We start from the raw sequence: 25,447 nt of genomic DNA on the forward strand, positions 1-25,447 counted from the left end.
TCCCTCCACAGATGCTGCTCGAAATGCTAAGTTCCTCCAGCAGTTTGTTTTTTGTTCTGTCTTGTAAGTTGATCATTAAGATGATATTTGGGCAAAGGTGCAATGAAACCTGATGTTGAGCAGTACTGATGAAACCCAAGCTTAGCACTGGGTTCAGCAACACTTTTACTCCTTGACCAACAGAGATGCATGAAACAATTTAAATTTGCCAGTTTTTGGCTGTGTGCATGTCCTTAATGTAACAAAGCAAACATGCATGTTTATGCTTGTAATTGGCAGTTTGTATCCCCCCCTTTTAAAGGTAATGCCCATTGCTCCATCTCCTTTCTTGCTGATCACCCATGAATGTATTAATGCCGATATGCTTATTTCCCATCCATATTCAGTTTGCAGGCAGATTTTTGCTACTAGATCTTCCTGTAAAATATTTTTTGTTCTTCCAATATTTTTCCACAGTCTGATTAATACAAAAAATGCATTTCACTCTTTTTTTTCCCCAAGATCATGAATCTTTTTGTTATCTCTGCTGATACCCATGATATCTCTTATCTTTACTGCAGTCTCTTTCCCTTTGCAACTTATTTCTGATGTTGATAATTTATTTAAAGTCTTGCACTTGAAATATTCTTCTCCTGACTTCATTTTTAGTACTTCGGTTGTAGGTTTATTGCAAAATATTGATAAAATTGATTATTGCTTTCCAATTTACTTATGACGACACAGAAGAAGACTGTTCGGCCCATTGAGTCATGCCGGCTCCTAGTAAAACAGACCTATCAGTCCCATTTATTTTTCTGCAGCCCTTCAAATTATTTTCTTGCATATGTCCATCAGCTCCCCTTTGATTTTTTTGCCACGTACCTGTATTAGTGGATAATATTCAGCAGCCGGTTAACCTAACATCACATATTTGGGATGTGGAAGGAAAATCCAGAGAAAATCTATGCAGTCACGGAGAACATGCAATCTCCACACAGAGAGCACCTAAGGTCAGGATTGAACCTGGATCACTGTAGGCCATAAGCACTGACTACTGCACCACTGTGCTGCCAGTGATCCCTGTTTAGGAGTTGTATCATAGTCTCCTCATGATAAAATACCTCACCAGCACTGTTAATGGTAATAGATTATTAATGGATACTCTTTAGATGTACTAAGATCAATAGACACCCTGGAACTCTGATACCAAAATGAATTAAATTGAGGAAAAAAAAGTTAGCAGAGGAACTTAAGATTAAACAAATCATCAGCAACTAAGCATTGAAAAATTGCATGAGCCCCTCTGGTTCAATATGCAGCCTGGTTAAAGTTCAAAAAGAAATCAGAATGGTTTGAATTTGATCCCAGGTTTGTGCTGAGTTAGCCGATCATAACAGGGATGACGCTACAAATACTGAGAATGGACTGAGCACTTCAAAGCCAGAGGGAAAAATCACAGCAGGACTCCCAACTCCTGACTCTTTCCATGATCCCTGTTTTATCATGCGGCAAATAGACAAAATAATTGTGATTGTGACTGTGACGCCCTGTTAGATGAAGCATCTCTTGGCATGCACTGACTGGACTTGCCCTTGAAGAGGTTACTGAAGGGCTATTAGCAGTATGGAACCATGCCCTGTAATGCAGCAATGCATTAATTTATCAATTCAGATTCTTGCCAGCCAGCATTATTGGGATTAAATGAAGAATTACTGAACCTTATGGTATAAATGTAGAGCTGAAGTTTCAGAATTAAAGGAGAACTGTAATCTGTCGACTATATCTCTACTTAAACTAATTATGATCTTTGATACTTAAGCTTTGGATCTTTATTGAACTAGTTCCATGTTTGTTGAAAAATTGAAGACTAAAAATTCAATCATCCTATGCATGTTTCTTTAGTGTGTTGATTGAATGGTTTACAAAATAGCCCACGAATGTGATTGGAGCTCCCCAGCATGCAGAGCACATAATACAATTTTGAATCTAATGTCTCTATGTATTTAGTACCTGACGCTTGGAAAATGTAGAGGACAAATGGGTGTTGTCAAGCTATGTGCAACATCCATTTGGGACCACCCCCCCCACCTTGTGAAACTGATTTAAAGATTTGCAATTAACACCCTATACAAGAAGGAAAGTCTTGGTAGCAGGAACAAGCACTTTACCAATACTATTTAAAGAAATCATTAATTAACTATAGAACCATAGAACAATACAGCACAATACAGGCCCTTCAGCCCACCATATTGTGCCGCACTTCAAACAACACCTAAGACCATCTAACCCCTTCCTCCCACATATCCCTCTATCTTAAATTCCTCCATATGCCTATCTAACAATCTCTTGAACTTGACCAACGTATCAGCCTCCACCACCACCCCAGGCAGCGCATTCCATGCACCAACCACTCTCTGGGTGAAAAACCTCCCTCTGACATCTCCCTTGAACTTCCCACCCATTACTTTAAAGCCACGTCCTCTTGTTTTGAGCATTGGTGTCCTGGGAAAGAGGTGCTGGCCGTCCACTCTACCTATTCCTCTTAATGTCTTGTATACCTCTATCGTGTCTCCCCTCATCCTCCTTCTCTCCAGTGAGTAAAGCCCTAGCTCCTTTAGTCTCTCCTCATAATCCATACTCTCTAATCCAGGCAGCATCCTGGTAAATCTCCTCTGCACCCTTTCCAACGCCTCCACATCCTTCCTATAATGAGGTGACCAGAACTGGACACAGTGCTGAGTGTGGCCTAACCAGAGTTTCGTAAAGCTGCATCATTACTTCGCGGTTCTTAAACTCGATCCCATGACTTATGAAAGCTAACATCCCATAAGATATCTTAACTACCCTATCTACCTGTGAGGCGACTTTCAGTGATCTGTGGATATGAACCCCCAGATCCTTCTGCTCCTCTACACTGCCCATAATCCTGCCATTTACCTTGTATTCCGCCTTGGAGTTTGTCCTTCCAAAGTGTACCACCTCACACTTCTCTGGATTGAACTCCATCTGCCACTTGTCAGCCCAGCTCTGCATCCTATCAATATCCCTCTGTAAGCTTCAACATCCCTCCACACTATCCACAACACCAACGATCTTTGTGTCATCTGCAAACTTGCTAACCCACCCTTCCACCCCCTCATCCAAGTCATTAATAAATATCACAAAAAGTAGAGTAACTACAGGTTTTGGGGGGGAGTTGATGTTGAAGAAATTGCAAACTCAATGCTGCAGTTGGAAAATGTGCAGAAGGTGTAGGTGAATGCTGAGCATGTTTTGGAAGGATTGATATTGATCCTTCTGGATCTCCATCTTGACAAGGGGTAAGAGGAGCAAAGGCAAGGCAAACTTGCCGGAAGAGGATTGGATACAAGCATACTGTCATCCTCAAAAATTCCCCATTCACCTCTGGTTAGTGATTGTGACAGCCATGCCCATGATGAGGTAGAAGTATTATTCCATATGTGGCACTATCTCCTTAAGGTTGAGTAGCTATGGCAATAAAGCACAGAATTTATGAGCGAGTAGGCTAGCTTTAGTGGGCAAGTGCAATAATTCAACCTTGACCAGACTTGTGGCAATTAAGCATCTTGCTTTCACTTATTACTGTGGACATTGATCTCTCCTTTCTGCATTTGGTGACTCTCTGGACTCTCCGGGTGTCTTCCTCTTCCACTGAGGTCACCAGGTCTGTGCATGTGAAACAGAGTTCTAATTCCTGTGCCTGAAGCTGCCATGGCTGCCGTAAGTGCTCCACAACCTGCACCATGACTTTCATCAGTCATGGTTCTATGATCACTGCCCCTTTATCTTCCCCTCTGTACCTCTTAATCAGGCTTATTATTTGCTGCATTAGTGCTAATTAAGATTGTGCACCCAGGTCCTTGTATAAGATCTGTGTATGAAAATTCTGCTCTAAAGGTACTATGGCAACCTGGCATGGGTCCCTATTTTTACAAATACTTATAATGGCTTAGCAAATTTCTAGCTCATAATCTTTACAAAAATCAGCCACAAAAGTAATGCACAGCAAGCTATTTATCATAACTATTCCTTTTAAAAGAACTTGCACTGAAGTCTCTTGGTAATTTTGGTTCTCACCACCTACAAGAGCATAAAGCAATAGAGAGACCAAAATTGCCTCTTAAAAGTCTAGCGATTATCTTTGTCCTAGCAGCTCTTCAAAAGAAACATTAAAAGCATAACTCCTTCCAAGCCTCTCAGGGTAGATTGCACTGATTTGTTTACTATGAGCCTGCCACAGTGGGTTCAGCTTTCAACCCTTAAGTGATCTATCACATTTACTGCCACTTTGAATTGGTGCCTTACTGAGTGAACATCACTGTCATTGAATAGTAACAGTGGGTGTTACCATGACAATGTACAGATTTTGGTATTCCTCAAACACACATTAATTCACAGGAGTATCCTTAGGGGCCTTGAATGTTTTCTGGATGGTCTTTTCTCTTGATAACAGCATCTCTGTAGAAGCCCACTTTGCACTATTATCACACATACTGCATCTGGTTGCAAGGGAAGACACTATTAATGTATCATTTTGTCTGGGAAAAGAATGAGTGGAAATTTAAGATGTCAGATCTCTGCTCACTTTTCCTCATGTACAGCCTCCCAAGATCTGGAGCAATTATCTGCCTTAAAAGCAAGCAAGAATTTGATTAATAAGTTGAGGCCTGGTTCAGTTCTGCATTTCCTACCATTATGGTGTGCAGGACATTGATTCAGCCCATGGGAGGGGGGTTACATGGTTGTATTTACAAATATAGAATGATAGAGTTATATAGGATAGAAACAGGCCCATTGGCCTAACTGGTCCATGCTGACCAAGATGCCCCGTCCAAGCTTGTCTTATTTGCCAGCATTTGGCCCATAACCTAAACCCTTCCAATCCATGTACCTGTCCAACTGTCTTCTAAAGGTTGTTATTGTACCTGCCTCAAGCACTTGATTCATTCCACATACATACCACCCTTTGTGCTTTTAAAAAAACATTGTCCCTCGAGTTCCTATTAAATCTCTTCCCTCTCACCTTAAAGTTATGCCCTCTAGTTCTTGATTCGCCAACCCTGGGAAAAAGGCTGAGTGCATTCACCCTATCTCTGCCCCTCATGATTTTATACACCTCTATAAGATCACCTCTCAGTCTCCTGCGCTCCAAGGAATAAAGTCCTAGCCTGTCCAACCTCTCCCTATAACTCAGTTCCTCAAGTCCTGGCAACATCCTTGTAGATCTTTTCTGCACACTTTCCAGTTTAATAACATCTTTTCCATAGCAGGGTGACCAAACCTGAACACGATACTCCAAGTGCAGCTCAGCAACCGCACCATGTCAAGTCTCAGGAAGAATACAATGACATTAAACCAACGAGTTCAACTGTTTTTTTCCCTCTTTTTTTTCTCTGATGTCTTGGTTTATTTTGCCACTGATATTACTGGCACCAATGGTCTTTCTCAAAGGGATTCCTGTCTGAAATGTTTGAAAGAAAAAAAGCAACTGGGGGATCTGGGTCATGTGAGAGGCACCATAGGGACCAGATCACTTGCATGAGAAAAGAGGAGTTTGGTGCAGCTGACAGAGCAGACCTGAATGCACTTCAAGTATGTGAATTAATGTTAATGCTGGATGCTTCCAATATTCTGCATAGTGTTCAGTTTAGTGGAGCTGTATCAAGAACAGTGTGCCAAAGTGGTCAAAAGCCAGCAAGATGTCAGCAGGTTCTGCCACATTAACATCGCTATACCTGCAGAGAATCGTTTATCCTTGGTGTACCTTGTGATAATTCATCTCATTAGTTCTCAAACCTTTTTTTGTTCTGCCCACTTCAAGGATATTTGTTTTCTTCTCTCTCTGCCTATTTTTCATTTCAGTTATAAACTGAATAAAAACTATTATTTTTATAATTGCATCCCTCTTCAAAATCTACCCTTTCTACCTGGGATTTATCCAAAGCTATGAATGTTCACAAGAAATTAGTGTAATGAAAATTGGATATATTTCTTCACAGTTCTCAGGTTGCAGAAGTGCTGGGTTAATGTCTGATGTAAATATTCAAACTACACAACGAATGGCCTGCTGCCACAGGCTTTCTTTTTTTTTGCTGAGACACAGTTGATGATCTACATCAAGGATGGAATTGGAAGTTAAAAGCTTCCTGCTGTGTATAAGTTAAACAGTTCTTTCAGAAACAAAGGAGGACAAATTAGCCAATAAATCGGCCTTTCTGCAGCCCTTCAAAGTAATGTTTCTCCTGGACGTGGTCAATGAAAAGTTACATCAATGGTAATTTTGCTACTCTGTCCATGGATTTAATATCGTTTAATATTAAATATTAAAATTCAATCAATATAAGCATCTCTGAGATATATTGAATCTGAAGGCAATATCTTCAGTATGTCAAAGAAATGCCTGTTACTATTGTTAAAATATCAGATTTAAAACTTCTTAAAAACTCTGTAGATTCTGTTCCTACCTAACCAAGAAATTCCAAGTTTAGTCCATTGCCCCAGCCTGGTTTAATGCTCATTTTTTCAAGAAAGCCAATACGTCTTCTGCAATGGTTTCTCACCTCACTGCCTACCACTTCCATATTCACCTCGGGTATGCCCCAGGTCCATGCTCAGCCCTAATAATAAAACAGAAATTGCTGGAAATACTCAGCAGCATTTGTGGAACATTTTGGGTTGAAGACTTCATCAGCATTGGAGCCTTCAATCCAAAATATTATCTATGTTTATCTTTCTATTGCCTGACCTAATGAATGTTTGCAACATCTTCTATTTTTATTTAAGATTTACAGCACCTGCACTTAATTTATTTTCAATTCCTGTACTCATCCTTCTTCCCAGTTCACATGCTGCCCCTTTGCATGTGATTTGTTTTTGATAAATGTTTATTACATTGCATTAACAGCTCTTTCTACCATGGACTTCTGAACCACCATTGTGCCATCCAATAGCACAGCCAGAAACAAGTATCAAATATCGCTTCCACAAAAGAGTTCCCAACCACCCCTTTCCATGGTTGCTCAAACTGATCCAAGCAATGTATCTGTGTGACCCTAACCTGACCCGTGTCACCAATCCAGCTTGTTTGTACCTTCACAGCATTTCTTGGTACTGCCTTTTTCTTGGTCCACTAATGCTGAAACTAACCATATTTAATTACACCGTTAGTTTCTGTGCCAACCCACAGAGTTCCATTCAATAAGCAGAGACGCAAAAAATTCTGTAGATGCTGGAATCTGGAGCAGTACACAAAAAGTGCTGGAGGAACTCTGCAGGTCAGGCAGCATCCATGGAGGGAAATAAACAGTCAACGACGTTTCGGGCCAAGTCCTGATGAAGGGTCTCGGACCGAAACGTCATCGACTGTTTATTTTCCTCCATAGGTGCTGTCTGACATGCTGAGTTCCTCCAGCACTTTTTGTGTATTGCTCCATTCAATAAGCATTGCAATTCACTAAAATTCCTACACCCAAAGCCTACCTGCTCTGCCTTATTCTTTCATTCATTTAGCCTGTGCATCAATTCCAAAACCTTTATCTCATCAAGCTGCTACCTGATCCCATCATTCCTAACCACATCAGTTTCATTACATTTTCAAGTCCATAGATCCCTCAAGGTTACTGCGCAGATTGATAGGGTTGTTAAGAAGGCATATGGCATGTTGGCCTTCATTAGTCATGGACTGAGTTCAAGAACTGTGAGGCAATGTTGCAGCTCCATAAAACCCTGGTTAGACCACACTTAGAATATTGTGTTCAGTTCTGGTTGCCTCACTATAGGAAGGATGTGGAAGCTTTAGAAAGGGTGCAGAGGAGATTTACCAGGATGCTACCTGGATTGGGAGAGTATGTCTTATGAGGATAGCTTGAGTGAGCTAGAGCTTTTCTCTTTGGAACGAAGGAGGATGAGAGGTGACCTGATAGAGATTGTACAAGATGATAAGAGGCATAAATTGAGTGGACAGCCAGAGACTTTTTCCCAGGGCAGAATTGGCTAACACGAGGGGGCATAATTTTAAGGTGATTGGAGGAAAGTACAGCGGGGGTATCAGAGGTAAGTTTTTTTTTATACAGTGGTGGGTGCGTGGAACATGCTGCTGGGGGGGCTGGTAGAGGCAGGTACATTAGGGACATTTAAGAGACTCTTAGATAGGCACATGGATAATAGAAAAATGGAGGGCTATGTAGGAGGGAATGGTTAGATTGATCTTAGCATAGGCTAAAAGGTCAGCACAACATCGTGGGCAGAAGGGCCTATACTCTGCTGTTTGTACGTTCTCCCCATGTCTGCGTGGGTTTCCTCCGGGTGCTCTGGTTTCCTCCCACATTCCAAAGACATACGGGTTAGGAAGTTGTGGGCATGCTACGTTGGCGCTGGAAGCATGGCGACACTTGTGGGCTGCCCCCAGAATATTCTACGCAAAAGATGCATTTCACTGTATGTTACGATGTACCTGTGATTAATAAAGATATCTTATCTTACCTTATCTTATGTTCTATATCCTCTGCTGTTGGAGAAGCTGACTCCATGCTCCCTCTCCCCAACCTCCTTTGCATTCTCTTCCCATCACCTCACATTCAGAAGCAGACTCTTCAGCTACCTCAGCCCCACACTTTAATCTATGCCATGACACTTCCCAATCTCACTTCCCAAAACACCGCTCAATACCCACTTTGACAAGCGTTACTTGTGTCACCAGCCAACCACTTACTCTCAGTGTTCAGTGTTTGGTTGTCTTTGCCACCATGAAGCACTTTAGTATTTGTTATTAATTTTTTTTGACATTGAGTTAGCTGCTTCTAATTAGGATGACAGCAGGCACTTTACAATTTGCTTTGGTGTTCCTGGGTCATTAACCCTAATAATTATTCAGTGTGTCAGGTTGGCAGTATGTGTGTGGATGTTGGGTTAGTGCAGGATTAAGTGCAATTATAGTTTTATAACCTGCCATCACTCACTGCCAAGGTTCATGAAGGATTGATGGACACTTAGTTGAGGTAGCTGTATGTGCCTGGTACCAATAGAAGTGTAGCCAGCAAGGAGCCAACAGCTGCAGGAAAGGAAGAAAATTATTGGTTGATTTTGTTTTTTAAATAGATCAGATAGAATTTTATAAAATAGATGCTAATTAATTCTGACAATTGCAGAATGGTAGGAGTAATAATGCAATGTTATATGCTGATAGCACACGTGCTATTGAGTGCTGTTTGGGGCTTCCTGGGGTAGCCACAGTGACCTTAGAGGTCTGCAGGCTTGATTACGCAGCAGTTTATATGTGGTGGCATGGACTTCGCCTCCATCGAGGTCCTTAAGCCATAGGGGCTACATGGCCAGTGTGAAGTAATTGCAAAAGCTGGTGATGTTGAGTTATCAAACTGTAGTCATTCAGGACCAAAAGTCTGTGCAGGTCAGCTGAAGCAATATTTGAGACTAGTCCTCTAACACTAATGGAATCATTCTGATGTGGGGATGTGTGTGTTTTGTTTTCTATTTATTAGCAAGAAAGCTTTAAGGGAAGCTGCTGTGACAGATAGCCCGTCCCACAATTCTTCACAGTTTGCTGGAACAGTTTCTCTGCCCTGTAACTGAGCTGCCCTTGACTTTACAGTACAATGGTATCTCACAGCTCTCAGACATGCCATGGTCCCATCTGTGCCCATAACTGAGCTTTTTTATCTTATGAAATCCCTTTCTGCCCTACAGTTTGTGGCACAGCCCTCAATGGGGTCAATCTTTCCTCCCACCTGAGTCTGTATATTATGCATTGCTCCACTGAGGGGGAGTCTGTTAGGCCAATTCCCTGAGTGAAGTCAAGCATAGTTAAAGTTCTGTTTTCTTCCAGATAGACAAATTGAAAAATGTTGAGGATAATCAGCAGGTCAGCCAGAATCTGTGAAGAGAAAAACAGAATTAACATTTCAGGTCGATGACTCTTCAAGGGAAAGGTACAGGTCCCTTCGTAGCAGAGAGGAGGATAGTGTGGCCTTTGTTAAATCTAAGCTTCTGCAAATGCGCACCTTGTTTTTAAAAATAAGGGTTGGAAAAAGCCTAATTCGTTATCCTAGTTTTTTTTTCTTTTGGGCACTACTCCAGGGTCAAGGATGACTTGCTTCCACTCCGAATTTTCATGTTCTGAGGTCGCCAATGTAGGCCCCACATTAGCCTCAGTCTCTGACATGTAAAGCAGAAAGTGCTTGATGTGCAGAATGGGAGGTGCTTCTTGCACTATGTATGTTGGTTGAAAAATGAACTTGTGGTTCTCTATGCATGATCTCCATTTTGAACATTTATGGGCTATGGGTTGCCAAAGGTCGGTGGGGATGTTGCACTTTTCTCAAGGAGGCTTTGAGAACTTCCTTGATTCCTTTCAGCAGAGCACAATGTAATTTCTTGCTGTGACAGAGATTAGAATAGGAGATCTGTTTCAGGAGTCTGGCATTAGGCATGTGAATGACATGGCTTGCCCATCGGAGATGACGGAATGTATTTAGGGACGTAATGATGCAAATAACGGGGAGAGGACACAAATTTTACAGAAACAACATTGGTGGTATCTCTCCAGTGCCTCCTGCAGGAAATCCATGACCTAGGTGGTGCAGGTGTTAGGGACCTCAGCTGTCAGGTAGACCGTGAACTTTTGTGCCAGCTTTAAAGTCTTGATCTTCAAATACCCTTTTCATCAGGCAACAAAATGCCATGCAGGTGCACTAAAGGTGATGGTCAATTCCATCATTGATACCTGCCTTCGTTGAGAAGTGACTCTTGATATATGAGAAGCAGTCCACATTTTCCAGGGACTTGCGTTGAAGGTTTATTACCAGAGGGTAATGTTGTACAGCAGGGCAGGTCGGTAGAGGACATTTATTGTGCAGATGTTAGGTGTAAGGGTTGTCCTCTTGTATGCTTCAGTGAACAAGTTAATTATGACTTGGGGCTCTGACTCCAAATGTGTCATCTGTATTTTGCAGCTCAATGACTGAAGTGGGGGTGACATTGGATGACATGAAAAATGGTGATGTTGTTGATAGTGAGGAGGATAGTCTTAGGTTACAGAATGACATTGATCAGCTGGTAAATTGGGTGGAGCATTGGAGATGGAATTTAATCCTGTTAAGTGTGAGGTGATCCATTTTGGGTGGTCTAATATAGGTAGGACATGCACCCTGAATGCTGGGTCCGAGGGAGTATTGGAAAGCAGAGGTGTACAGGTACATAGTTCCCTAATGGTGACAGCACAGATGGAACAGGTGGCGAAGGAGGCATACAGAATGCTGACCTTCATTTGTTGGAGCATAGAATGGTGTTCACGGCACAACTTTATAAAACCTTGGTTAGGCTGGAATATTGTGTGCAGTTTTGGTCCTCGCACTGTAAAAATGACCTGAATGCACCAGGTATGGAGAAGGGGAGATTTACCAGGATGTTGCCTGGGATAGAACGTTTCATTGAGGAGGAGAGACTGGATATACTGGGTTTGTTTACCGTGGAGCAGAGGATGCTGAGGGGGGGATCTCACAGGGGTATGCACAATTATGAGGGGCATAAATAGGGTGGATAGTGAGAAACTTTTCTCCAGAATAGAGACATCTAAAACTAGAGTGCACAGGTTTAAGGTGAGGAGTAAGAGGATTAGAGGGGAACTGAGGGAAAAAAATTTTCACCAGGAGGTTTGTTACTATCTGGAATCCTTGCCTGAGAAGGTGGTGGAGGAATTTCCAAAATAAATGATGATTTTATGATCCACCAAGTTACTCTTGTAATGAATTAGCACACTACAATCATCAACACGTGTACCCAACACTGAAAGCTGTAGGTGTGATCAAAGGGACTTACTTTGACCTGGAAGAAGCCCTAATTGACATCTCAATAAGTAACCATACTACTAGGCAATTTCAATGCCAGGGTCAGAAGAGTGATAATTCCCTGGTACGATTTGAAGAGGGATTGGGTAGGGAAAACTAACTCCAACAGAGTTCTCGTCCTTGGGACAGGGGGTTTTCATCCTGGCAAAATATTCCAAGGAAATCAGCATTATTCATGCCATGATAGGTACTCATGACTGTTGGACTCTCCACCAAATCCAATCTGTCAGCCTGACCACAAAAGCAATAGCAGCAACTGAAATGTTGCTCAAGAAAATCAGTGGTGAATGGCTCTTGGCTTCTCCACCAGAAAACACCAAAAAAAATCACCAGGAGGTCCTGAAGCTGATTTAACTACAAATGCAAGGCATTCTTGGATTGGAAACCCTTCATGGGGTAAAAGATCTGCTCAGTAGTCACCTAAAGGCCAAGTTCCAGTAGAAAACCCATGGCTTAAAGAACAGAGAGTGAGTGTAAAGGATACAGAAGGTCCAGCAACTTGCAATAACCGTGACATGCATGGGTTCCGCAGCACTGTCAGGGCTATCGTCAGCCCACACTCCACAAAAAGAACTGAGAATGAAAATTAACTTATCAAGGGAAGAGAGGCAGCCAGCACCCGTTGGGAAGAACTCTTTGAAGAGCTCCTCTGGCATCACTCTCTCGTTGACTCTCCAGAGTGTAGTTCACTCTTCACAATCCAATTCAGCCTCACCACCACTCCTGACCAACTAGAAGTAAAAAAGGCTACATGTCAACTGAAAAAAAATGCTATCCTTGTGAAAGTTCTAAAACTTGGTGAAGAAGAAATTCAATCACAAATTCACAATCTCCTCTTCCTATATCTTAAAAAAAAGGACAAGCTAGAGGACCTCAGAGATGCCACATTCATGATCAGCTTCTAGAAAGAAAACAGCTCTGATTGGAGTAACTGCAGAGAGTCTCCGTGCTATCTACCTTGGGGAAAGTCATCACCAGGGTCCTCCTCAGCTGCTTCCTTCCAGTGGCTGAAGAGCTGCTCGCTAAATCACTGTATAAATTTTGTCCACCTTGAGGCACAAAGAACATCACACTCCAAGAGGAATGCATGGAACAGCATCAGCCACTGTATGTGGCCTTTTTTGACTTCACAAATAGCTTTATGTCCGGTCTAATAGTTAATACAATATAGCAGGTTCGGTAAGTGACTTAGATCTGTAGTTTCATTTTGCATCAGAACAAACAATATAAATTAATGGATGATTTTTGCATTGCATTTGGCGATACAATCAATACAAATCAGTAAAACCAGATGCACATCAACTTCACTCATTCAGCACCATCAACTATGATGTGGTGAAATTTAATAGTCACCAATCCTGACCTCATCTCTCCTTGCAGGAGTAGCATTTTGGGTTTCTTAGTGTTCCTTTGCAGTTTTTTTTGTACTTTAAGTACCCATTTAAAAATGCTAAAAATAATTTTGTTTTGTGTTTTTTTTTCAAATTGAACATCCACCCCCACTAAGCCAGGTACACCAGCATGAATGGATTGCTTAGTTGATCTTCTGTAGGTGCACAAGCAAATACATGTGAGGCACTCAGCAATTTGCTATCTCATTCCTGCTGGTAAAATTGCCCTGAATTATAGGATCCATCACCAGAAGGACAAATTACCTTCAGAAGAAGCTGCGTATTAGGTTTGTTTGCGATTCAATCCACTCCTTAATATAACTACTAAACATCATTAGTGTAGTGTATTTATCCATGTACTCTGTTCAGTTCACCAGTGGTAATCAAACCGATAACCATGTGAACAGCTATTAATTTAGCCTGCAATTACATTGTCAGAACTACTCTGAGAATAGTGCCTGCTGATTGTGAAATGCAGACAGCAAACCTTTATTATACTGCAGACTTATCTGATGAAATCAAGATGGTGGCTTTGAGAGGTGTGTGCATGCATGCATGCATGCATCTGTGACAGCAATATGTACTTTTACCTGATGGCAGCATGTCTGGAACATTTTACTTCACTGAACAAAATGACTGCCTGGGAACATTTACAAAGAGGCCATTTAAAAATGCAACGTTACACCAACTAAAGTATGCTGCTGGTGGAAAGTTGATACAGACTGAGATTGCTTTGTATAGAGCATACTTGCACTGCTTATGTCCCTGAGGTCAGATCAGGAAGAAGCTGCTTTTTACACTCATGTATAATTAAACCCAAATTATGTTGAGATGACATGCTGTGTGTGCTGTATGGGTTGACTCTTAGGAGACCTAACTATATGAATGTGGCGGAAATGGTCTGTGTGCACCAGTGATACATGAGCACCAGGGCCTGTAATGCAGGGAATGGGCCAGCTGAGCTTTGCTGATTGTCTTTTCCCAGAATTAAACAGGGTGCAGGCATGTGAAAATCTTTTGAGAGAAAGCTTGACTGCATCTGGAGAACTGCGTACAGTGTTGGTTTCCTTATTTAAGGAAGGATAAAATTGTGTTGGAAGCAGTTCAGAGGTTTACTCGACTGGTACCCAGAATAGCTTGGTTGTCTTATGAACAAATGTTGGACAGGCCAAGCTTGTATCCGCTGGAGCTGAAAGGAGTAAGTGATGTCTTGATTGAGACATTTAAGACCATGAGAGCTTCTGATAGGATGGATGTGGAGAATCTAGAACTGGGGTAAAGGTTTAAAAATAAGGGGTCGCCCATTTAAATTGGAGGTGAGGCAAAATATTTTCTCTGAGGGCAATGAGTCTTTGGAAATTTCTTCTTCAGTGGAAGCTGAATCTTTGAGTGCTTTTAAGGCAGAGGTAGACAAGACAGGCAGACAACTAAATAAACACGCAAGCAAGCAATAGAATGAAAGGTTACCAGAGTCGGTGGGAACGTAGGGTTATAATTATAATCAGACCAGCCATGATTGCATTGAATTGTGGAGCGGGTTTGAGGGGTGAGTCACTGACTTCTGCTCCTAATTTGTATGACCTTCAGAATAAAGCTGGGGCACACAAAATTCAGAATGGTAGCAGCTTTCAAAGGGCTTCAGCACTATGAAAATGGGGAAGACATGATGTGTGCAGAAACATGAAAAATTATTAATAATTGCATAGTGGAGCTGTGGACAACATGGTTTCCTATTAAACTATAAGGTTAGCATTGCTGCTTCATGTGGCACATTGCCAATAAAAGTACAGGTGCAAGCTGCATGGAGGGTGCCGCAGTTATCCTCACCACAACTCCTCCGTCCCTGGATGCAGATTGGAAGAGGTGTGCTGGTACAAAAGGAAAATACTGTGTTTCTCACATTTGCACATGATATTTCCGGGTCCCTCTGCCATTCCCTGGGCGATGCACAATGATTGAGAACTGTCAAAACCCTGGGAGATGTACAATGATTGTCCCTTTAAACAGAATTTGTATAGTGATTGAGCCACTTTTTTAACGTGAAGTTAAACAAAAGCAGGTATTGACATGTGCAAGATAAGGTGTTCTTTTATTTCTGTGGTGAGAAGCCAAGCTTTCAGGGGACATTGCTCTAAAAAAGCCCATTGATTCTGTTTCTTCTCCTTCAATGGTGCTGGAAAATGGAAATGTAGCTGCACCCATCTGGGCAAGAAGACCTGCACCCATCGAGAAGAGTATTCCATCAGTCACCTGATCTCTGCCTGGTGGAGATGGTGGAATGACTTTGGGGAGTCAGGAGATGAATCACTCACTCTCTGACCTTTAGATTTCCTCTTGATTTCCATTGACTTCAGTTTTCCCAAGGCAGTCACTCTCACTTTGCCACTTGAATTCAGCTTTCTTATCCATGTTTGGATCAAGAATTTAATGAGATCTGGTATCAAGTGGTCCTGGTAAAACAAACTGATTGGTAAATGCTACTTGGTAACAATGTCAATGACATCTTCAGTTACTTTGCTCATGATAGAGAGTGCATTGATTGAATGTACAGTTTGAAACTCTCTTGTCCGATGTTCTGTAGTCCAGCAATTCCCATTGTCTGGCATGTTTTGAATCTATAGTACAGTTCTATATTAATTAACTAATTCTAACCAAGATCTAACTTAGATCTGAAATTAACCAACATCTGTACTAATCTGTAGTTAATTAACCTACTAGTTCAACTTCTGCAATCTCAGCCCACAGCATTTCTGACTTACAGAAACTTTGGTTTACAGACAGTTCTCAGAACCCTTACATGACCCAGGGTGTATCTGTACTTAAAAAGAACAGTTCTCCTGGAAGATGATTATGTGCTGTCTTTGGTCTGGATTTTCTGTGGGTCCCAAGGATGGCAGACTAGAGAGTTTCAACCTGTAGTTATCTAAATTGGATTCTCCTATTCTTGTTGCAAAAAGCATACCTGGGAGATACTCTGCATTGTAGAATATTCTACATTGTCAGGTAGATGATAGTGTTGTTCACTGCATTGATACAAGCTACCTAGCAACCTGGCTGGTTCTGGAGCTCTGTCTTCACTGCAGAGCCAGGAAATTGTCTGGTTCTGTGGCCTTTGTCGTGTTGAGTGCTCCTAGCCAGGATGATGGGGACCTATGGAGAAGACCAAAGTGTACCATTGCATCAAAGCCTCCTCATAAAATAGTCCAACAAACAATCACAGCAGAAGAGGCAGTTTCACCCCACCTCCACTCGGGTCACTGCCTCGGAAGAAACTAGCATTCGGTTACCAAACAATAAAACCTGGCAGAGTAGTTAAATGAAATAACAAGTAAAACTGTTAAATTACATATTTATTAAATCATTTTTGTTTTAGTCTTTGGAATATATTTGAAATCACTTTTGTCAATGTAAGGATATTCGCTCCAGGCTTTTGGAGGGGATTCTGTGCTGCACAATTATTATTATTCACAGAGACAGAGTTATACAGCACAGGAACAGGCCCTTTGGCTCAACTCATCCATGCCGATCAGGGTGCCTACATAAGCTAGTCCCATTTGTCTGTATTTGGTCCATATCCCTCTAAACCTTTCGTATCTGTGTACCTGCCTAAATGTCTTGTAAACCTTGTAATTGTACCTCCTCTGGCAGCTCTTTCCATTTACCCACCACTCTGTGTGGAAAAACTTACCCCTCAGATCCCTTTTTAAATCTTTCTCCTCTCACCTTAAACCTATGTCTCCTAGTTTTAGAATCCTCCACCCTGGGAAAAAGACTGTGACCATCAACCCTATCTGTGACCCTCATGATCTTATAATCCTCTGTATGGTCACCATTCAGCCTTCTTTGCTTCAGGCAAAGCACTCCCAGCTATCCACTGTCTCCTTATAACTGCCTCACCAACATCCTTGCAGTTGTAACATGACATCCCAACTCCTGTACTCAATACCCTGACCAATGAAGGCCAGCATGCCAGCCACCTTCTTCACCACCCTGTCCACCTGTGGTGCCACTTTCTGGGAGCTATATACTTGTACCCCTTGGCTCCTCTGATCTACAACACTCCCAAGGGCCCTGCCATTCACTTTGTATATCCTGCCTTGGTTGAACTTCCCAAAATGTGTAATTTCACATTTGTCTGAGTTGAATTCCATCTGCCATTTCTTGGCTCACTTTCCCAGTTGATCTAGATCCTGTTGTAACCTTAGACAACCTTCTGCATTGTCTACCACTGATTTTGGTGTCATCCACAAACATAATAATCATGCCATCTAAATTCTCATCCAAATCATTAATATACAGTATATGACAAACAAGTGAGGAATGCTTTTGGCATACTGGACTTTATCGGTCAGGGTAATGAGGATATAAGTTGGGAAGTTATGTTGCAGTTGTGCAGGATGCTGGTGAGGCTGCAATAGGAGTAATGTGTTCAGTTTTGATCACCTTGCAATAGCAAAGATATTATTCTGGAAAGAGTGCAGAAAAGATTTACAAGTATCTTGCCAGGACTCGAGGGACTGAGTTATAGAGAGAGGTTGGATGGGCTTAGAACTTTTTTTTTCCGTGGAGCATAGGAGACAGAGAGGTGATCTTTTAGAGGGGTATAAAATCAAGAGGGGCATAGATAAGGTGCATGCACTTAGTCTTTTTGCCGGGGTTGGGGAATCAAGAACTAGAGGGCAGAGATTTAAGGTGAGAGGGGAAAGATTTAGTAAGAACTTGAGGGCAACTTTTCTACACAGAGGGTGGTACGTATATGGAATGAGCTACCAGAGGAAGTGGTTGAGGCAGGTACAATAACAACTTTTAAAAGACAGTCGGACAGGAAAGGTTTAAAAGGATATGGGCCAAATGCAGGCAGATGGGACTAGCTTGGATGGGCATCTTGGTCAACAGTGACCAGTTCAGCTGAAAGGGCTGTTTCCATGCTGTATGACTCTATCACAACTGATCCTGGTGGCAACACCACTAGCCACAGGCTTCCAACCTGAAAAAAAATCCTCCATTGCCAACTTTTGCCTCCTACCACCAAGCCAATTTTGTATCCAGTTGCCTAGTTTACCCTGGATCCCATGTGTTCTAACCTTCTGGACACCAGCCCACCATGCAGGACCTTGTGTAAGGCCTTGCTAAAGTCCATCTGGACAATGAAACAACCTTTCCCTCATCAATCCTCTTGGTCATCTCTTCAATAAACTCAAATTGTATTTGTGAGACATATTTCCTACTAACAAAGCCATACTCCCTCTCCCTAATCAGTCTTTGCTTTTCCAAATGCAGATGGATCCTGTCTCTCAGAATCCCCTCCAGTAACTTTCCTGCCACTGATTCATTTATTAATATCCTGAATATTTAATATCTTTATGTCAGTGTGACTTCTGTTGCTGGGTTTGGAAATTGACCCAAAAAAAAACAAACCACTTTGCAATTATAAATCTCAATAGATTTGATAAACAGCAGGCTACAGGTCAGCTTCGTAGTAGCATTATCCAACAAATTTGGCTCTGAGCCAGTGAAGTAGCAGGGAAGAAGACAAAGTATTTTGATAAATGAGAAAGGTTTTCATTAGGGTCTCAAGGAAAGAACAGTAGACAGGTTTGGGGAGAGAATTCCAAATCCTAGAGCTACAGCAGCTGAAGGCACAGTCATTGATGGTGGAGTGATTCAAATTGGGGCTGATCAAAAGGCTAGAACTGATGGAATGCAGATATTTGGATAATAAAGGGCTGGAAATTATAGGAATAGGAAGCATGAAGCCATGGAAGTATTTGAAACTGAAATTAAACATTTAAAAAGGCACTGTTTAATCTGGCCCTGGTATAACTCAACAAGGACATGAATAATGGGTGAAAGTTGCAGAGTGCAAATTAGGACATGGATAGCAGAACTTTGAATGACCTCAAGTTTATAGAAGTTGGAACGGGGGGTGGGGGTGGTAGTTAAGAAAGTTCACAATGATCAAGTCTAGAATTAACAAGGTTTTGGATGAGACTTTCAACAGCAGATAAGCTGAGGCACCAAGTGATGTTATTTGGGGGGTGGGGAGGTGTAGGTTGAGATATGTGGTCTGAAGTTCATGTTTGGCTTAAACAATGGACACTAAATTGGAAACAGTTTGATTAATTTCAGACTGGGAGAAAGGAGATGACTTTGGAGATGGAACAAAATTTATATTAGAGATTGACAGCAAAGGTTTCAGTCTTCACAATATTTAGATGGAGGACATTGCTGCTTATCCCTGCATTTTATGTCAAGAAACATGCAACAGTTTAAGAGAAATGATGGTCTGTAGAGTTGAGTGTTGTTAGCCTGTGTGGGCACTACCATCATGGTCTTGCTGTTGTTGCTGAGAGGCTGTATGTAAATGAGAAATACAAAGGGGACAAGGGTAGGTCACAGAAAAACAGTAGAGGTAACAGTTTAGGCAGGAAGAGAAGGATGTCCTGGTGATTCACTGATTATGACTGGGTAGTAAGAACAGAAACAGATGGATGTGATCCCATCTATTTGGACAATAGTGGAGAGGCTTTGGAGAAGGATGCTGTGGTCAGAAGAAGAATTGAGTGAGGTTGAGTAGGATGGAAGATAACTTCATTGCAATCATGTAAGACTCACGGTAACTTTGATAAAGAATGGAAGCATTATTGGTTGGATTCAAGGAAAGGGTTTGTGGAAAGGGTGCTATGAATTTGGAAGGTGTCAACGTTAAGGATTTTGGAGAGTTGGTGATTTGCAAGGACAGAGGGATCAGGGGTTAGCTCTTTGAGGAAAGGGCTAATGACAATAGAATTAACGGAGAGTGGACAGTCACAATTGCAGCCAACTCAAGGGCTTCAAGAGAGATTGTGTGGTCAACGGTATAATGGGAATGAAGTTGAGAGTACACTTAGGAGGTGTCCTGGACAAGATAAACTCAGATTGGGCATTGGAAGATGGGGACAAACTAAACAAAGAGGCATGTTCAGGGCTAGGATTGGGGAGAACCTAAGAACTTCAGCCCAGTGCATTAGGAAAAAGGAGGAAAGAGAAAGAGAACTGACTGGATGCTCTCAATCTTAGAGACCAAAATTAAATCCATCACCACCTTGCACTCATTGTAGTACGGCTCAGAGACCTCCATGCTCATCGTTTCTATGAGCATTTAAGCAGAGACTAGAGGAGAAATTCAACCTTGATCATGTTCACAATGCATGCAGGTGCTGATGTCAGCAGAACTGAAATTTGAAAATAGAGTACAATGCACAGTCAGCATTTCATTGCACAATTGGTGCATGTGACTGAGGAAAATTCGCTTTCATAAGGTAGCTATATCAGAACAGTGCCTTCTATAAGGATACTGTGACATTTGACAGCATAGCATAAAAATTGAGAGTCTTCAACCAATCAGATTTAACCATTGTAGCAAAATGAATAGGCTAAAAGGGAATGAAAATACCAGTTTAGTTTTGTTCTGAGGGAATGTGAGTTCACACTTATTAAGATCAGGTTTTCAGGGCCGGTGAGTTTGTTCAGCGACAATTGTCATTTATTGACCTTTGAGATTCACATGCAAGTACAACATTCATATTGTTACAGTCATTCATAAATCTATCACCAGAAGACAAAAAAGAATTTACATGGAATCCAGGGTTTACCTTCAGAACAAACTTCCTCTTTATTACAAGCTGACGTCAGTGGGGAGTCACTTATCCTGGAACAAATGCTCCCCGATCCAAAGTTTCCATTATTCTTGTACTATTTCTTCCCCCCCCCCCATTATCTCTACCCCACATGCACTTTGTATACATAGAATGAGGTAAGCCTGTTGCAGTGTCAAGCTTCAGTGCCCATGTGTTACGTGAGCCATCAAGCTTGAGCACCTTGTGTGCTACATGAGCTATGTGCAGTTCAGTCTTTACCTTGTATGTACAATGGCAAGCTTCTGTCCTGGAATTTATGGGATTGTTAGGCTGGTAATCAGGCAGCAGTTTACTGTAGTTCACTTCAACCTGTAGTTTGCGGTTCAGGTTGGTTTGAACCGGATCCAGACTTTCTCTGCTGGGTACCAACCCTGTAGAGTCCCCCTTTATATCTCTGCTACATGATCATCCCCCTGTTCTCTCCTACAGTGCTACAGAGCCACTTCACTATTCCCTACTACACACTAAAGACTGCATCACCATACTCTTTGGAGGAGCAGAGAATCTTATTTATTCGTGCATTTAAGTACACAAGAGTGGACTCCAACAGTAGTTCTCAGCTTACTCTGATAATATGGTTGGTACTTTTAGCTGCATTATTATTTGTAATAGAAATTAAGAATAGTAAGAAATTAAGAATGGCTCCAACAGTTTGCCATTCTAAAATTGCATGAAACAATTTTTATTTACGGCACAATTAACTTTTTTTTCAAACAATGTACTCTTGAAGTCCCATGACTGGGAATTCTGTGCATCTATTCATTTGTGCAAACAACCAAGCATCCATACAAAGGAGAGTTTTTTTTACATTTGCACATTTGATGTTTCTTTAAGGTGCCATTTGATGCATGTTTACAAATTAGTAACAAGTCTTGCATAAATGACTGTTCAATCATGCAATGCTACTTACAAATTTTCCTGCTGTGCGCTTCAGCATAACTAATAACATTTTGATAAAAACAAACTTAAGATATTACAGCAAACTTTAAAGCTTTGAACACAGATGTTCTAGCAGATTGTTTCACAGTATCTCAGTACATGTGACAATAATAAACAAATTACCAGACCAGCATATTTCAACAGTTCAGATTCTGGCAAACAAAATCATATATTCCTCAAAACACGTGCCTGGTGATCCCCTTCACCTTGCTATTTCACAAGGCACTGATACATCTGTGGACTCAGGGTCACTTTTCATCATTTTCTTTTCTCACTCTCCACCCAGACAAAAAGGTTTATCAGGTTTCTTGTTAACTCCTATTTATCTAAAGGAAGTTTTTAGTTAAATGCACTTCTCATCCCATTGTACTGTATGGGTAAAAATCCATTCATGCCAACGATTTTCATCCTTTTGCTCCTTTATTGTCTGGTTCAACCATTTCGCCATCAGTTTCTGCCTTTACTTATTCCCACTCGAGTCTTTTTGAAGAGTTTCTTTCATTTTCCATTAGAATCGCCTTCCTTTCATTCTTATCTGGAAAAAGTGGAACACTGTCCTTTAATTCTTTCTTCACAGTTTTACAGAACATATCTTTGTCGTTGCAAATCTCAACTAAATATATTAGTATGCTACAAATATTTTCTAGCACTCTTACTCCCCTTTGGGATTTTTCCCAGTGGTTCTTAATGAGACTGTTGGAGTGCTCTCAGGAAGAGGTTATTGAAACAAAAATATTTCAATTCTGTGGATCAGCGAGAAGCAGACATCTTCTCTCCTTAGGTAATCCCTCTGGGTCATCTTTGATTTGTTTCCACTCTAATTCTTTGGGTACTGAGGAGAACGATGAGCCCAATGTGATACCTACAGACTCTACCATAGGAGGCCCTTGATAAGACAGGTGGGTAGTTTAGGTGGTGATGCACTCCTTCTGCTATTTAGGTTGGGATTCTGTGAGCTGCCTACAAAAGGGATTTGAGAATCTCAATGGCATTCCAATGTTCTTTCTCCACTTTGAACAGTTACAGCTGAGGGATTTCCTTTTCTTTTTCAATCTTTTTATTAGTTTTCAAATTAATACAGATTAATATATAGCATCAATGTTTGTACATGTAATACAAAGAGATCTGGATAACAATCATGGCATCGATAATCATAAAGAACAATAAGATATAAAAAAATCTGTAGATCCAACGATCTTTTAGTAAATGAATATAATATAAAAGAAAGGAAAGAAAAAGATTTATTATATAAATTTAAAAAAAGAAAAAAAAACCCAAATCAATAAGAAAAATTATAAACAATATAAACTAAACTAAACAGAAAAATTTCAAAAAAAGACAAATGAAAAAAAAGACTGGACTAAAATTTCTCAGTAGAAACAGAGCAAATATTATGTCATCAACTCCGATCCTCTAAGTTAGAAAGTTATTGAAAGGGGATCTACATCATGTGAAAATATTGAATAAATGGACTCCAAATATCTTCAAATTTAAGCGAAGGATCAACAGTACCACTCCTAATTTTTTCCAAGTTTAAACATAATAAAGTTTGAGAGAACCATTGAAAAGTAGTAGGGGGTATTGGATCCTTCCATTTAAGCAAAATGGATCGTTTGGCCATTAATGTAACAAAAGCAATCATACGGTTAGCGGAAGCAGATAAGTAGCCAGACTCTATTCTTGGTAATCCAAAAATTGCAGTGATAGGGTGAGGTTGTAAATCAATCTTCAATACATTAGAAATAATATTAGAAATGTCTTTCCAATATTTTTCCAAAAGAGGATAGGACCAAAACATATGTGTCAAAGAAGCCACATTCGATTTACATCTATCACATATAGGATTTATATGGTTATAAAAACGAACTAGCTTATCTTTGGACATATGTGTCCTGTAAACTACCTTAAACTGTATCAACGAGTGTCTGGCACACATTGAAGATGTATTAAATAAATGAAGAATTTTCTTCCAAGTCTCTGTAGGTATAGATGTCTGGAGTTCGCTCTCCCATTCATTCTTAATTTTGTCCAGTGATTCTGGACGTATTTTCATAGTTAAATCATAGATTATTGCTATCAAGCCCTTCTGATAAGGATTAAAACCTGAAATTTTTTCCGTAGCTTCAGTTTTGTAAGGTGTCGGAAAAGAGGGTATAGTAGCTTTTAAAAAATTTCTAATCTGCAAATATCGAAAAACGTGTGATCTAGGCAAATTGTATTTGTTAGACAATTGTTCAAAAGATGAAAAACAATTATCAATGAATAAATCACGAAAACATACTATTCCCTTCCTTTTCCATATCGAAAAAGCTGAGTCAACTCTGGATGGATGAAAGAAAAAATTAGATTGAATGGGACTTGACAAGTTAAATTTATTCAATCCAAAACATTTACGAAATTGAAACCATATTCGTATTGTATGTTTAACAATTGGGTTAATCATATGTTTACTTAATTTGGTAAGTGCAAAAAGGGAGTGAAGCTCCTAAAATAGAAACTAATGAAAATTCAAGTACTGATTTTACATCTAAGTCTTGTATCCAAAAAATTAAATATCTGATATTAATTGCCCAATAATATAATCTAAAGTTAGGCAAGGCCATACCACCATCCTTTTTTAGTTTTTGTAAATATTTCTTACTTAACCTTGGGTTTTTATTCTGCCAAATATATGAAAGAATTTTAGAATCAATAGTGTCAAAAAAAAGATTTTGGGACAAAAGTTGGAATTGCTTGAAATAAATATAAAAATTTTGGTGAAATATTCATCTTAATCGCATTAATTCGGCCTACCAACGATAGAGACAGTGGGGACCATTTAGTAAATAATTGTTTAACATGGTCAATTAAAGGCAATAGATTAGCTTTAAATAAATCCTTATGTTTCTCGGTAATTTTAACACCTAAATACATAAAATAGTCAGTTACCAATCTAAAAGGTAATTGCCTATAAATTGGGGTTTGCATATTCAATGGAAAAAGTTCGCTCTTATTAAGATTTAATCTATACCCAGAAAAAACACTAAGCTGATCTAGTAGTGATAGTACTGCGGGGATAGATTCGTCCAGATTAGAAATATAAAGTAACAGGTCATCTGCATAGAGAGATATCTTATGAATCTTCTGTCTGCAAATAATGCCCCATATATTTGAAGAGTCCCAGAGTGCAATAGCCAAGGGTTCTAAAGTGATATCAAATAATAAAGGGATTAACAGGCAACCTTGTCTAGTACCTCGAAAAAGCCTAAACAAAGGAGATCTTTGATTATTATTAAGTATTGAAGCCATAATATACAGGTGAGCAGGAATCACTGCTGCCTGGTAAACCATAAGTTTTGTGTGTGGTTTGAGGTGTTGACCTTCAAGTACAGGCTCCCCACACATTACAAGGAGGTTGTGTTCATAGAAAACAATTTTCTGTAATGCGAAGCCATGTCATCTATGCATGTGCCAAGAAACATAAGTTTGAAAGAAAAATGTTGTGCTTATCTATTAACTTTTTCCCCACGTGAATTCCATGAGAACAAATTTTATTCTGTATCTCAAATACTTGGGTCGTGTTTTGTGAATTCTATAA

At 40.4% G+C, this 25,447-nt stretch overlaps 1 protein-coding gene across 2 annotated transcripts in view; it reads left to right on the plus strand.

Annotated features, from left to right (window-relative positions):
* The window catches only part of clcn2c (chloride channel 2c), a 456,139-nt gene that overhangs the window by 336,717 nt on the left and 93,975 nt on the right, over positions 1–25,447 (plus strand). The window lies entirely within an intron of this gene.

This window comes from Pristis pectinata, chromosome 6, assembly GCF_009764475.1.
Source record: "Pristis pectinata isolate sPriPec2 chromosome 6, sPriPec2.1.pri, whole genome shotgun sequence".
NCBI classification, from domain to species: domain Eukaryota; kingdom Metazoa; phylum Chordata; class Chondrichthyes; order Rhinopristiformes; family Pristidae; genus Pristis; species Pristis pectinata.